Source organism: Prosopis cineraria, unplaced genomic scaffold (genome assembly GCF_029017545.1).
Source record: "Prosopis cineraria cultivar Desert tree isolate PC_DT_omini unplaced genomic scaffold, ASM2901754v1 PC12, whole genome shotgun sequence".
Taxonomy (NCBI): domain Eukaryota; kingdom Viridiplantae; phylum Streptophyta; class Magnoliopsida; order Fabales; family Fabaceae; genus Prosopis; species Prosopis cineraria.
Genome location: NW_026555343.1, coordinates 39,049,696 through 39,063,854, shown reverse-complemented (window position 1 = coordinate 39,063,854; position 14,159 = coordinate 39,049,696). Strand labels below are relative to the sequence as shown.

Genomic DNA, 14,159 nt, shown 5'->3' with positions numbered 1-14,159 from the left:
AATTTATTTTCTTAAACTTAATTTTATGTATAATAAATTTTTTTGTGATTATAAATATATTTTTTATAATTTTAAATTAATTTTTTTTAAAAAATTGGGCCAAGGCCCTGAGGGCCAGCCCTTTAGCTCTAAGGGTTAAGACTGGACCTTATAAAAGGAAACCCTGACATATAATCTAGTTTATTAGGGTCAACTCGTTTAGGTCCTGGCCCTTCAAGAGTTGGCCTTTTAGGATTGAGTTGGCCCTAATTGACAGCTTTACTCAACACTGATTTGAGTTTAGTAAATCATGATTGTTAAGAATGTTCAAAGCTTGCAAAAGCAAAATTGGATGATCGTGGGATTTTTTTTTTTTTTTTTTTTTTGCATTGACTCGGCAATTAGTTCCTATAAATCATTTAAACATGTCTTGGATAGGGGGAAAAGTGAGAAAAAAAAAAAGGGGATGAGAGAAAACTAGGAAGACAAATTTCTAAAATAATAAATTATGTTTAAGAGTTTTATCCCTTAGTTTTCTTTGCTCCTTATTTTTCTTCTCATCCAAATAAAGCATTAGCGTGATTAATGTAGATGATGAGATGATACGTGTCATTATTCAACATTTGATCAAGATTCTACTGTACGAATCATATCATTTGTATATTCCTTGTAACCAACTGGAGTTTTAATATTTACAACAATCACACGCACTACATGCATGTCATAAAATACCTTTGCACGGCCGGATAATTCAAGCCTCATTAAGTCATTATACAGTGTGTTATTAACCATTGAATTAACATGACAAATTGGACAGCACAGTCAGTGTCCGTCATCATGATCTACTATTAAAGTTTATGACAAGTTGAAGATAATTTTTAAATCATTCGAAAAGCCACACGTACCCATTCAGATTTCAACGCCCACCCCTCTTAATGCCAAACATCACTTTTCTTTTCTCTCTGAGAACAGCATCAACACATCATTTTTATGCGGGTATCCTCACCTCCAAAACTGATGAACACATCACACTTTTTCTGAAGAAATTGGTTGAGAATAGCACATGAAGCACAGCATCCATGGTTGTTACTGTCAGCTTTTCTTGGCCGAGAACGATGGCTGAACACAACATAGTGTTATACTATGTCAAACTGCAAAGACGGGCGAACATAATTAGTTGATATGTATTAGTGATTGAATATAGGGCTTGCATCGGAAAGAAGATATGTAACTAAAAATCAATTCCGCGAATTTTCTTGGATACTGTCTAACCTCTGCTTGCTGCAATCATCATCAGCTGTGATAGCAATCAACACACCCCTCCACATTTGACGAATACTTAGTTATGAAATCCAGAGGAGATAAAAGCTTCACTGCTTCACCACAATTTATACCTACAAATACAGTTGGCTAAATCATGAAGACTCTTTTCCAAAGCCTCTGCTGTAGAAGTTGAACTCTTGTAAACAGACAGAAATCCTGCAAAATAGAAGAACAAATGAAAAGTAGTTTTCAAAAAAGTGAAAGTTGCAACATTTGATCACCAATAAGTTATGACATGCAGAGAAGATGAAAGCTTCACCACTTCATTGTAATTGATATGACTTGTGTGAAAGAGTTGGGAGAGAAAACTGTGAAAAGAGAGGCATGCAATTTCAGTCCATAAAAACTTAATCAACCCAAGTTTTGTTTATTTTAGCTTTTTCATGATTTATTATGTTATCTAATGAAGTACCACCACATGCCAAGTTTCCTGACATGTTATCCTTCAATCCAATTGCACTGCACATTACTTGTTGCTGCATGACTAGACTTCTACATCAAGAAAAATACCAATGAAGTTGTTTGAGAAGAAACTCACATAATGTGACAAGCCAAGAAGAAATCAAAGCCAAATTTTTAAAAATAAAGAGGATTTAAACAAATCAATAGGATTATATATTTTGTTCAGAATATCTCTAACTTTACATATTTATTTACTATCCCTAAAATTGTCACCCACACGATACATACATATTCAGTCAAGGCGGCTGTGTGCTGCAACTATGATGTCGACTATGCTCAAGTTTGGTTATATAAATCACTTCTAACAACCTCATCAAAATTAAAGAAATGTGGTTAAATAACTGATGTTGTCTTAATCTAATGGTTAAAAAAGAAAACAATGTAGGAAGTAATTAATTTTCATGAAATATAAGAAAAAGCAACCATTTAATTAATACGACAAAATTTTAATGAAATATAAGAAAAAGTAATTAGTCACGTCTGGTCTCTGTCAATTTTCCATATTATTAGAATAATTGGACAGTACAGTCGATGTCTGTCGTCAGGATCTACAACTGAAGTTAATGATAACTTGAAGATAATTTTTAAATTACAAAGTTTAAATTGAAAAGCCACAAATACACATTTCAGTACTCAGCTTTCTAAAAACAGAGAAATAGAAGAAAGCATAACTAAGAGAAGAAAGCTGTTATGAAAGAAAACAGAAGAAAGTCTGACTCTCGAGACTAGTAACCATCTTAATGTCAAACATCACTTTTCCTTTATCTCCGAGAACAATATGAACATGTCAATTTTATGCGGGTGTCCTCACCTCCAGACAAGCTTTTTTGAAGAAATTGGTTGAGTAGAGAGTGCGAAACAGCAACATCCATCGTTTTCACCGTCAGCTTTTTTTTGGCTGAGAATGATGACTGAATAACATAACTATGTCAAACTGCAAAGACGTGAGGGCATATATAATAATATTAGTTAATATAAATTAATAATCATCTTCATCCAAAATCTAATCATCTCAAGTTCTGGTTGCTTATTTCACTGACGCTTTTTTTTTATCACGTTATTTAATGAAGCTAAGTTAGACATAGCAAATTTCCCATTATGTTTTCCTTTACTGGACTCCAGCGTCAAGAAACATATCAGTGAAGTTGTCTGAGAAGATACGTATTCATTGTAAGAAATCCTAATTTTGAAAATAATTGGATTCAAATGTATTAATAGAATTACATATATTACCAATTAAGGAAACATATTTAAAAGCATAATCTATATTTGCTTATCAGGTTAGCCATGGTGTACCAAAGTCAAACTTAATTAATAGATGAAATGAAAGAGAGATCCATACCGATCAAGTAGTGGATCCTAGGTAATTTATTTGTGATGAGTGTGATTCTTTGAAGATTCCAAATTCAACTGGGACAGAATAAGAAGCAAATCATGGACATTATGAGATGTCTTGGACTCAAAATTCAAGGGACTGGATTGAATGATTGAAGACTCCTTGGACTTCTTTGTTGGAGGGAGTTGGTGTTGGTCATCATCAATGTTCCGATGCCTCTTTCTTTGAGTAGTTTCCTTCACTTTCTTTTGTTGAACAAAGTTTGTGTACTCTGAGACATATATTGGGCGAACACCGCATTCTTTGATTAAACAATCCCCAAAGTAAAATTCAAATTTAAGCTTCTCACTATAATCCTTTCCTTTTTGTCGAAGTTTGTGCAGTATGAGTTCACAGAAGAGGGGATCATACCACAGAAAAATATCATCTGAATTCAATTTTATCATTGAATAATGCCATCCTCTTGGACCTTCCAAAAAGTTACGCCAACATCTCCCACGATATAGACAACATCGACATGACGAGTGACATAGATCCCTTTCTTTTGAGGAGAAATGAGGTATAACAAAGCAGAAGATGAAACCCATTATGTTGTTAATATTTAGACCAAGTTGAACACTCACACATGGTCTTCTAGACCACATAATCGAACTTTTGCTTGTAAACCACTTTGGAACAATGCTTCCTTCAAAATTGTCACATTTGCCTTTTATCAATGAGGAACTAGCATATTCTAGTATTCCATAAAGTGAGTGCTCATCAGCATCATGACAAGTCTCTTTTTGGACAAGCAACTTTGACTCTATTTCCATTTGTTGGAGGAAGTTGTGATATTCCGAGGCATATATTGGCAAACCCCACATGCCTCAATCACACCATCATGTTTTGTTTTCTCAAACAAGCCCTTATTTAGGATTGTCTCAACAACAGAGAATTCAAATGATACCTTTGGCCTGTAATTGGTGTCTTGATTGTCCATTGTTATCGGGAAGAATATCAATGAGGCAGGACCACACCATAGATAAACATGATGTGAAATAAATTCTTTTGTTACCATATCAAAGGTTAAGGGTTTTCCTTGTTTACCATCATGATAAAGTTGGCATTGCAAGTGACCACTAGAGCGACGAGATAGAACACAATACAAAATGAAGCCAACAAGATTGTTCACGGTTGAAGGAAGCTCAAGAGTTATATAGTTGGAAGTCTTTGTTCTCTGCTTAAACCACTTTGGAACTTTTCTTCCAGGGTAACAAATACCACCTCTTTTGTTGGTGTACACTGATCGCTTTAATGAGAAACAAGCACATTTTATAACATGGGATAAAAAACGATTCTCCAATTTCAAGCAATGTTTCAAACTTAGGAACGTCAGTTGTGGCATACAAGTTATTGAGGGAGGTACAATTTCTAATGATATGCAATCATCAGTGTTAATTGTTTCAATGGATGGTGGCAATCTTGGTAGAGTACGAAGTCTTTTACAATTTCTCAACCAAATACCTGTTAGATTTGAAAGATGCTTGATGTTGGCAGGCAAGCTCTCTACATTGCTTCCTTCCAAATCCAATGAAGATAATGAAGATAAGGAATTGATGATTTCAGGCAATTCATGCAATTGTTCACAACCACTAAGATCAAGGTCCCAAAGATTTCTAAGATAACCAATTGAGGAACAGAGTGTTGAACCCGAGATTATTTCATTTGCCAATAATGAAGATTCAAAATGAGAAGTGAGTTGTAGTGTCTTCAATGAGATGCAGTTGCAAGCATTTAATCTTTCAATAGATGGTGGAAACTCTGGTAAAGATTGAAGGCTCTTGCAATTGTTTATGTAAAGAGATTTTAGCCTTGAGAGATGCTTGATATTGTTTGGAAGTTCAGTTAATCTGCATGCCCCATCCAAATCAATTGATTCTAGATATAGCAAAGCATCAAATAAGATATGTAGCTTTGATTTGTCAATTATTTCTATGCAACCATAAAGATAAAGCTCCCGAAGAGATCTCAAGCAACAAATCTCATTAACTGGAAGATTCTTTAATGTCAAGCCATTAAGAGAGAGTTGTTGGAGTTGCTTCATATGGCCCATTGATAAGTCCAATATCTCAATGCCTGTTAGAAGTAAGTCTAAATTAAGTAATTTGTTTGAAGAGAATGAAAATTCCTTAAGACTGTAGCAACCATTAACAAGTAGGCTTGAGAGAGAATTTGAATGACTCTCCATCTTCAAACTCTTTAGGTTTTTGCAATAGGAAAGTTTCAAATCATGCAATCTTGGGAGAGATAAAATAGATGGATGAAGATGGCATAATCTTTCACAACTTGAAAGATAAACCACTTCAAGATTTTGAGCAGCTGAGAAATCTGGCAACTCTATTAATTGTTTAGATCCAGTAAGGTCTATGTTCCTTAAATTCACCAAGTTCTGCAACAATTAAAAAGAAAAATATTACATAGGATACAAAGTGTTAAATTTCAATTAAAATAGGGAGAAAAATCAAAACTCATCATATTTGCATTTTATACCTGCACTCCATCCCATAGTTTTTCTAGGTTGCTGTTAGGCATGCGAAGTTCAACTAGTTTCTCAGCACAAAATAATGATGGCAGAGACTCTAAAGGAAATTTGTCCCACTGGAGATACCTTAATGAATTGGAAAATGAATCCAGCCCTGAAGGAAGATTCACTATACATGATCTTTCATCCCGGGGGGAATAGAATTTCAGAAATCTTAAATTAGTCATCTTTTTAAAGGTATCAATACTCAATTGTATATCTCTAACTTCAGACAAATTTAAGATTATGCCATGAATTGCATCAGATCCCTGAACAACATCCAAATGAAAGTAAGTTAATTGCATTGTATTAACAATTCTCCTTAATTGTTGGTAACACGTCTTGTTAGAAAAGTAATGTTTCCCTTTACCTGATTATTTTTTAGTACATCATAGATCTCATCAGGATTCCATAGTCGACTTCGTCTTCCAGGATCTTTTATGTTCTCTTGACGAACAATTTCTAAAGCCATTGATTGGATTAAATCATGCATCTGCACAGTGTCATAGTCAATACTTATCAGTGCTTTATCCATAAGGGTTCTCAAACCAATGCTTGCATGAAAGCCGCAACCCTCTAATGTTGTTATTGCATCTCCCTTAGATTCACCTTTCAAAAAGCAAGCAATATCTAAAAACATTTCTTTCTCTTCGTCATCTAGTCCATCATAGCTCAATTTTAGCACAGCTTGAATATCTTGATAGGTCCTCTTCTCCAATTTAACCAATGCACTTTCCCATTCCTTTATAGTTTTGGAATGCAAAAATGAACCCAAAATAGTTAAGGCTAATGGGTTGCCCTTGGCATAGGCCACCACTTTTTCAACTAATTTTTTATACTCACTTTTATAACCATTCTTTCGAAAGGCTTTGAGGTTGAAAAGCTGAAGTGAGCTATCATAGTTCAATGCTATGGCCTTGTGTATTTTGTCAACTCTTTCATCAAGTACATGCTGATCTCTACTTGTTATGATGACTTTACTACCCAGTCCCAAACGAGGAGCTTCATTTTCTAAATATTCTAACTGACTTGTGTTGCTAACATCATCAAGTACAATCAAAACTTTTTTACGACTAAGCCTTTCAAGAAATGTATCATTTGATAGTTCAAAGAGAAGTTTATCATGTATATATTTTAACCCATGTTTTTCTGACTCTTCTCTTAAATTTTCCAAAAAGCAACAACTGTCAAACTGAGAGCGGAATTTTGCAAACACAACTTTGGCCATGGTTGTTTTACCTATTCCGCCCATACCCCAAATTCCAATTGTAGAGAATCTTTCCAAGAACAATTCAATACGATCGCAATTTTTGTTAATTCCAACAATGTTTGCTAGTGCGGTTGAAGATGGACGGTTCAATTTTTGCATAATGTCATTGGCAATATTTTGAATGAGCTCTGCTTCCCTCCTAATATGTCAAAAAAGATTAAAAAAGTGAAAAGTATTAAACATCAATTGAAAAAAATAATAAGCAAATAAGTTTTTAAACGAAGTGATAGCCAAGTATATTGTGTTAAATATCATTACTAATTTAAGGGGCCCACTGAAAAAACAATAACATAAAAATGCAACTTGGAGAGTAAGACAAGGAAGGTTTCAAGCAAGAGGAGTGGATTGTTGAGCAAGCTCATTTCTAACTATAAATGGTGCACTTGGCTAGTCATTTTGTGCATCAAGTGGTGTGTGAAGAAAAAGAAAGAAGGGGTTGCGATGGGGTGGTGAGCAAAGCGTGGAAGAGAGGAAAGAGGAAGAGGAAGTAGAAGAGTGGCATGCAAGGAGAGGGAAGAGAAAAAGTTTGTAGTTTAGTGCATTTTGTAGTTTGAATTTGCAATAAAATTTTCTTAGTTAAGTCCCTCTTATTTCCTAAAGTATCTTAGGTTTTATCCGCTCACAAATCCTAATAGTAGTATCAGAGTTTTGGTTTTGAGTATGCTCTGTGGTTGCAGCTTAGCTTGTTCTTCCATATCAAAAAAGAATCTACGCATTGAAGCTACTCTAGGTCCGGTCCGTGTGACATCATTGTACATAATTGTACGTGGGGGAGATTCTACTCATGCATAGTTTGGAATTGTGAGTTCACTGATATGGAACCATAATTACTTAGTAAAACACAAGGCTACTAAAACCAAGTCATGATGGCATATTCAATCAATGCCAATATTATCAAGAAATTAAATAACAACGCCAGCATTTATTAGAGAACAAAGCCAGATGATCATCCAATTACATAAATATTGGAAGATCAATTGGTTGTAGAGACTTCAGCACTAGAATGGAAGAGATCAAGCCAATCAAGGAAGTCAAATCCAAAGTATGCCAATGTTGCTTTGGTAGAAGAAGAAAAAGAGCCAGTGTCATTTGAAGAAGCATTTCAGAAAGCAGAATGGAGGAAGGCTATGGAAGAAGAGATGAATGCTCTTGTAGAAAGTCAAACTTGGGATTTAATTCCAAAGCCAAAGGGTGTGAAACCAATATCATGCTAATGAGTGTATGAGATAAAGATTCATCTAGATGAATCATTTGAAAGATATAAAGCTAGATTGGTGAAAAGTGGTTTTTCATAGTAATATGGATTGAACTATGATGAGATATTTAGTCCAGTAGCCAAAATTGCGAATGTTCGTGTGTTGCTAGCGATTACAGCTAATAAGTATTAGAATTTGTGGCAAATGGATGTGAAGAATGCCTTTCTAAATAGAAAGTTTGATTGAGTTGTATACATGAAGCAACCTAAAGGGTTTGAAAGCAAACTCAATCCTGGATATGTGTGCAAGTTGAAAAGGGCCTTATATGGGTTGAAGCAAGCCTTAGAGCTTGGTATGGGAAAATTGATGACTTTCTCATTCGTAATAGCTGTAAGGTTGCATCATCTGATTTGAGTTTGTTTGTGAAAGCTCGACAAAGGAGACTATAAAAAATCCTGATATATGTAGATGATCTCATTATCATTGGAGACAATGAATAAGAAATTTAGCAGACCAAGGAAAATTTATCAATTCGCACCTAGATGAAGGAACTTGGACAACTGAATCACTGTCTTGGATTAGAAGTGAAGAGAATGCAAGAAGGATTGTTTTTATGTCAAGAGAAGTATGCAAGAGATCTTTTTTAAAAGTACGAAATAATTGGAAGCAAACCTCTTGTACTTTCAATAAAAGTGAACTCCAAGCTAAGCATATTAGAAGGAAAGATTTGAAGAATACAGTGATGTACAGATTGATAATGGGAAGTCTGATATATCTAACACTCACTCAACCAGATATTACATTTGCAGTTGGAGTGGTTAGTTGATTTATGCAAGCTCTAAAAAATCCGCTTATGGGAGCAAATCGAAGAATTTTGAGATATAAAGAGGGACATTTGACCTTGGTATATTCTACGAAAGTGGAGTAGCATGCAAACGAGAAGGATATTGTGATGTTGATTATGCCGATGATTGTGATACCAGAAGATCAACCACTAGTTATGCATTTAGCTTGGGTTCTGGAGTTGTCCCTTGGTGCAGTAAAGGCAACCAACAATATCATTCTCAACACTATAAGCATAATATCATGCAGGAATAATGGCAACAAAGAAGAGCACATGGTTAACGCAATTGTTGAAGGATTTGCACCACCAAGTGCTCATGCGAGAACGAAGCATATAAAGATGGAGTATCACTTTATTCGAAAAAAAGGTACTAGCAGGAGAGATCAAGATAATTCAAGTGAAGAGCTAACATTTTCACCAAAGGTCTCAACATTGAGAAGCTGACAAAGTTTCCAAAGCTTTTGGGCATAATCTCAAGAAAATAAGTCAATGAAAAAATTAGTAATGAGGGGAAAGTTAAATTATCATTACTAATTTAAGTGGCCTGCTAAAACAAAAAAATAATAAAATAAAAATGCAACTTGGAGCGTAAGACAAGGAACGTTTCAAGAGGAGTGACTTGTTGAGCAAGCTTATTTCCATCTATAAATAGCAACGTTTTAAAAACTGAATCGGAACGGCTGATGCAACCGGTTAAACTAGTCATTGGTCCTGTTTGGGTAAGGCAGAAAAATTGGAGAGTAACTGAACCAGTCAAGAATTGGTTAACCAGTCAACGAACCAGGAAAGCCATAAAAATTGACAGGTTCACTAGTTTAGCCGGTTCATGAAAAGGGATAACATGAAGAGGATGAAAGTGATTTAAGGAAAAAATTTAAGGAAAGAAAACGTTTTGCAGAAAAACACACTCTTGATGTGCTTTTTCAGTCACAAAAACTACCAAATATGTCACGAAACCATCAAGCAGCAAGAAAGTTGAAAAGCTGCAGTTGGAGACCCTCGGTGGCAGAGAGAAGAAGAACGTTGAGATGAAGTTTTCCCACTTTGTATTCCGAGAAAGCGGGTCCCATGATAATTGAGAGATAATGCGTGTAAAAGGTAATGAATGAATTTATTTTCATTTTCATACCTTTGGCTCTTATCCGTACGATTTCCCTCCTGTCTCCATGATCATTAAAATTGGTCATTTATTTAGTATTTATTTAATCTAATGCCATCAATATAATAATATTGTAGAGCGGACAGGAACAGTTTGAAAAAGAAGAATAGAGTCCCCTGGCAAAACGGAACAGCCATGAAGGAGGAGGGAAAAAAATTGAAAAGTGGCACTGTATTGATTGGAGTTTACAAATTAATATTAAAACATTTTTAGTCTTTTTGTCCAGTAAAATATTTTTAGTTGAGATGATAGGACTTGTTTAGTCAAAAAGCATATGTTTTTTTCCATTTAACAAAAGTAACATATTGAGTTTTAAATAAATAAATATCTATTATAAAATCTAAAAATATTACAAGTGACTTTATTAAAATAGATATTTATTGACATAAATTTTAGCATATTTTAAAATTAAATTGTGAAATTTATTGATTTTAACTATTAAGTTTTTATATTAAAATATTAATTTAATCATAAACTATTTGATCTTAATTCAATCATGGTTAAACATTGAATTGTGAATCAATATTTTAATCTGTTCAATTATCAATTTGATTTTTAAAACCTTGATAAATAGTATATTTGACTAGTCATTTTGTATATCAAGTGTGAATGAGAAAAAAAAAAGGTAGAAAAGGAAAGGAAAGGAATTATCGTGGGGTAGTAAGCAAAGAGGGGAAGAGAGGAGAAGAGAGGAGAAGAAGGAAGGCACGTGAAGAGAAGAGAGAAGGAAAAAAGTTTATAGTTTGATATATTTGTATAAACATTATTAGTTAATTGAATTATACAAATATGTCCTTAGAGTTACGTTTATGAAAGTGTATAGAATTTTTCTTCATTTTCAAAACTTTTAAGTGAAATTTGACAAAATAATAACGACTCCCCTAAAACAAGAGTAAATTATACGAAGTTCTTGTTTGTTTACAAAATATGCATACAAAAGTGGCATGAAAAAATAAATAAGATGTTTGTGCATAAAAAAAGATCCGAATATTGCTTTTTGTTTTTAAAGGTTGTACATAACTTTGAATGATTCAGAAAAGTCTATAAAATCTAGATAACTTTAATTATGATAAAAAAAAAAGTGTAATATCATGTGTGTGTGTGTGTGATTTACTCTGCTATTGAAGTTATTGGTACCGAGAATTAGATAAAAAAAAAAAAAAGGATGACCAAGCTCAGAGCTAACGTACAATTAGAAGATAAGTCCACTAAATTGAAAGACGGAAGTAACCCCAAAATTATAATCCAGAACTACCAATTACAAATACAATTTCTAATCAGTTGTCAGAGAAGTTAACAACACAATTATATTGTATTATGAACTCAAGGAAAGAAAAAAAAGATTCTGATCAGCAAGATAATCAAAGGTTTAATTGCAATAAACGATGAATTGAAGCCAATTAATTGGTAATGACGCGTACTGATGATGCAAAAATTTAGTTAAAACTTTTAAGGAATGAAGGAAGACATACTCAAAGAGGCGAGAGTCCCAGCCAGCTAAACTCGCAGTTTCAAAGAGGGCTTGTCTCCACTGATCCACCTTGTCTGGGTTTTTCGTCAAATGTTTTGCGAATGCTTCCTCGTAAGATGCCCTTTGATTGCGTACATGAGATGGGTCTACTTCGTAGAATATAGGAACCACAAGCTGTTCCTGCTGCTCTTTACACCGAAGGATCTCACGGAGTTCATTCAAACACCATTTGGAGGAGGCATAGTTCTGAGAGAAGATCACCACAGCTATACTTGAATCCTGAATTGCTTGGATCAGTGAGTCCGAGATGTCATCACCTTTTGGGAGCTGATAATCTATGCAGGTCTCAATACCTCTCAGGCATAGCGCAGTGTGGAGATGGCTGGCGAAGGTTCTGCGAGTGTCCTCTCCTCTGAAACTCAGAAACACTTCATATTTCTGAACACGATGATGATGATGATGATGCTGATGAAGCAGCAGCACCCATGGTATTCTGATCAGCTATTCGAGGTACACGGCAAGCAAACAGATCTGCTCTCTCTCACTTTCTTCTTTGCCGAGAAATGGAAATACTGACGATTGAGTATGGCAGCAGATAATAGACTTGACTGACTTTTAAGTCTTCAGCGAGAGAGAGAGAGAGAGAGAGAGATAAACAGTAAGTGAATTTATCCTTTTCACATTGGAAAACTTGCAGGCACGTTAGCGATGATTTTATCGGCAAAGGCAACTTTTCTAAATAAATCAACTAAAGTGGATCTCACGCATTAACTCGAAATGAACTACGATATTCATATTTTGACGCATGATTAATTGTTATTTTTTTGTTTGTAATACATTAATGAAATTAGCACAACATAGGGTTTGAATGGACACACAAGGTGGGCAGCTCACACAATATAACAAGCATGCATGAGGCATAATACATAGATTAGTAGCTGTTAATGGCTTATTGAGTCCAAAGGAGAGATTGGTAATATGTGGAGTTCATGAAGCCAAGTCTTTGGGGAAATTGCATTTGCATGTGAAACGGTTGTACGTTTAATGGATGATATTGAAACTTAATACCAATAAATAAATTAAATAATAATTCTTTTGGAAAATTGATCAACATCAACTCAATCCCAATTACTCGGATGCTTCACTGCAGCAGCTTCCTTGACTTGATGAGTTAATGTGGCTGGATGCAATAATAATTATGCCTTTTCTAAGGCATGTCCAGCAGTATCATCAAAATTAATAAGGAGTTTTAAACCCATAACTTTATCTAAAAATTTAAAAAGTATTCAATTTTATTCTTATTTAAACTCATATAATGTAATTTTGGAAAAATGTATCAACATTAAAAAGGGCAATATAAAAAAATAAAATAAATATACCATACTCCCTCTGTTTTTATTTGTAAGAGAAACTATTATTTTTTACTTATTTTTTTTTATATAAGCAGAATCACTTAGTTCAATAAATATTTATTATATATTTTTTAAATTACCCCTCATAATTTACATTAACGAAAAAAAATTAATACATGCATATATTGATTAACATGGAGCATTTTAATCTATTTTTTTATTTTTAAATATAATTATTATAGTTAATTAATTTTTTTAAACTATGTAATATTTCTTTTGGAACATATTACATGGCATTCAATTTAGACAAAGAAATCACGACATGCCATGTTCCCTTGCATAATCATTATGGTGGAAACTTTGAATAAAAATTCAATCGCTCGGTTACTTTCCTGAAACTTTCACCGACTGAGGATGGGAAGGTGATGGTAGGGTCAATCGTGCCTGAAAGCAGTGTGTTTTAATTAATATCTGTTTTTTTTTTTTGGCCAAATTAATAGCATCTGTTACTTAAGTATTTTGCAAAATATTGCATGCATTGGCTTCCATATTAAAGGGTGTCAGCTTCTCTCTCTCCTCAGCGATTTTGCTGAAAAGATATGGAATTTATTTTTTATTTTTATTTTAAAAATAAAGGTATATAAATTATAAACATTTTAATAAATTTGTTCACCAATCTATAAAAAAAATTAATATTAAATCTATACTGTTCAAAATATATTTAGAAAGTTAATTTTTAAAAAAATTGATCTTAAATGTGGACTTTTATATTAAATCTAAACTGTTTAGATGAGTGAATAGATTTATTAAATTTTTTTTTACAATTTATATAATTTTTATTTTTAAAAATGTAAAATAAAAAATATTAAATCTGAAGTAGAGCTAGGAATGCGGGTGGGGCTCTTATGGGTTCAATAAAAGCCTGAGCCCTAAATCCTAATTCTCCATTTTTAACCCCATTTTTTAAGCTCGATCCTTATGTGAAGGGCTCAGGACTTTAAAAAATAAAAAAATAAAATAAAATTAAACATTATAAATTAATTAAAATATTTTAAAATTAAAAAAATTAAAATCCTCATAATTTTTTAGAAATTAAATAACACATATTTAGAAGTCTAGTAATAAAATTTAAATCTTAGTTAAAAAACAGTTCACTTTTTATAAATACACAAACATAATAATTATAAAAAAATAAAAAATATTAACA

The 14,159-nt window shown here is 33.4% G+C and overlaps 1 pseudogene; it reads right to left on the bottom strand.

Moving 5' to 3' along the window:
* Positions 1 to 629: 629 nt before the first annotated feature.
* LOC129287431 (disease resistance protein RPV1-like) lies at positions 630 to 12,261 on the bottom strand (annotated as a pseudogene).
* Between the last annotated feature and the right edge of the window lie 1,898 nt (positions 12,262 to 14,159).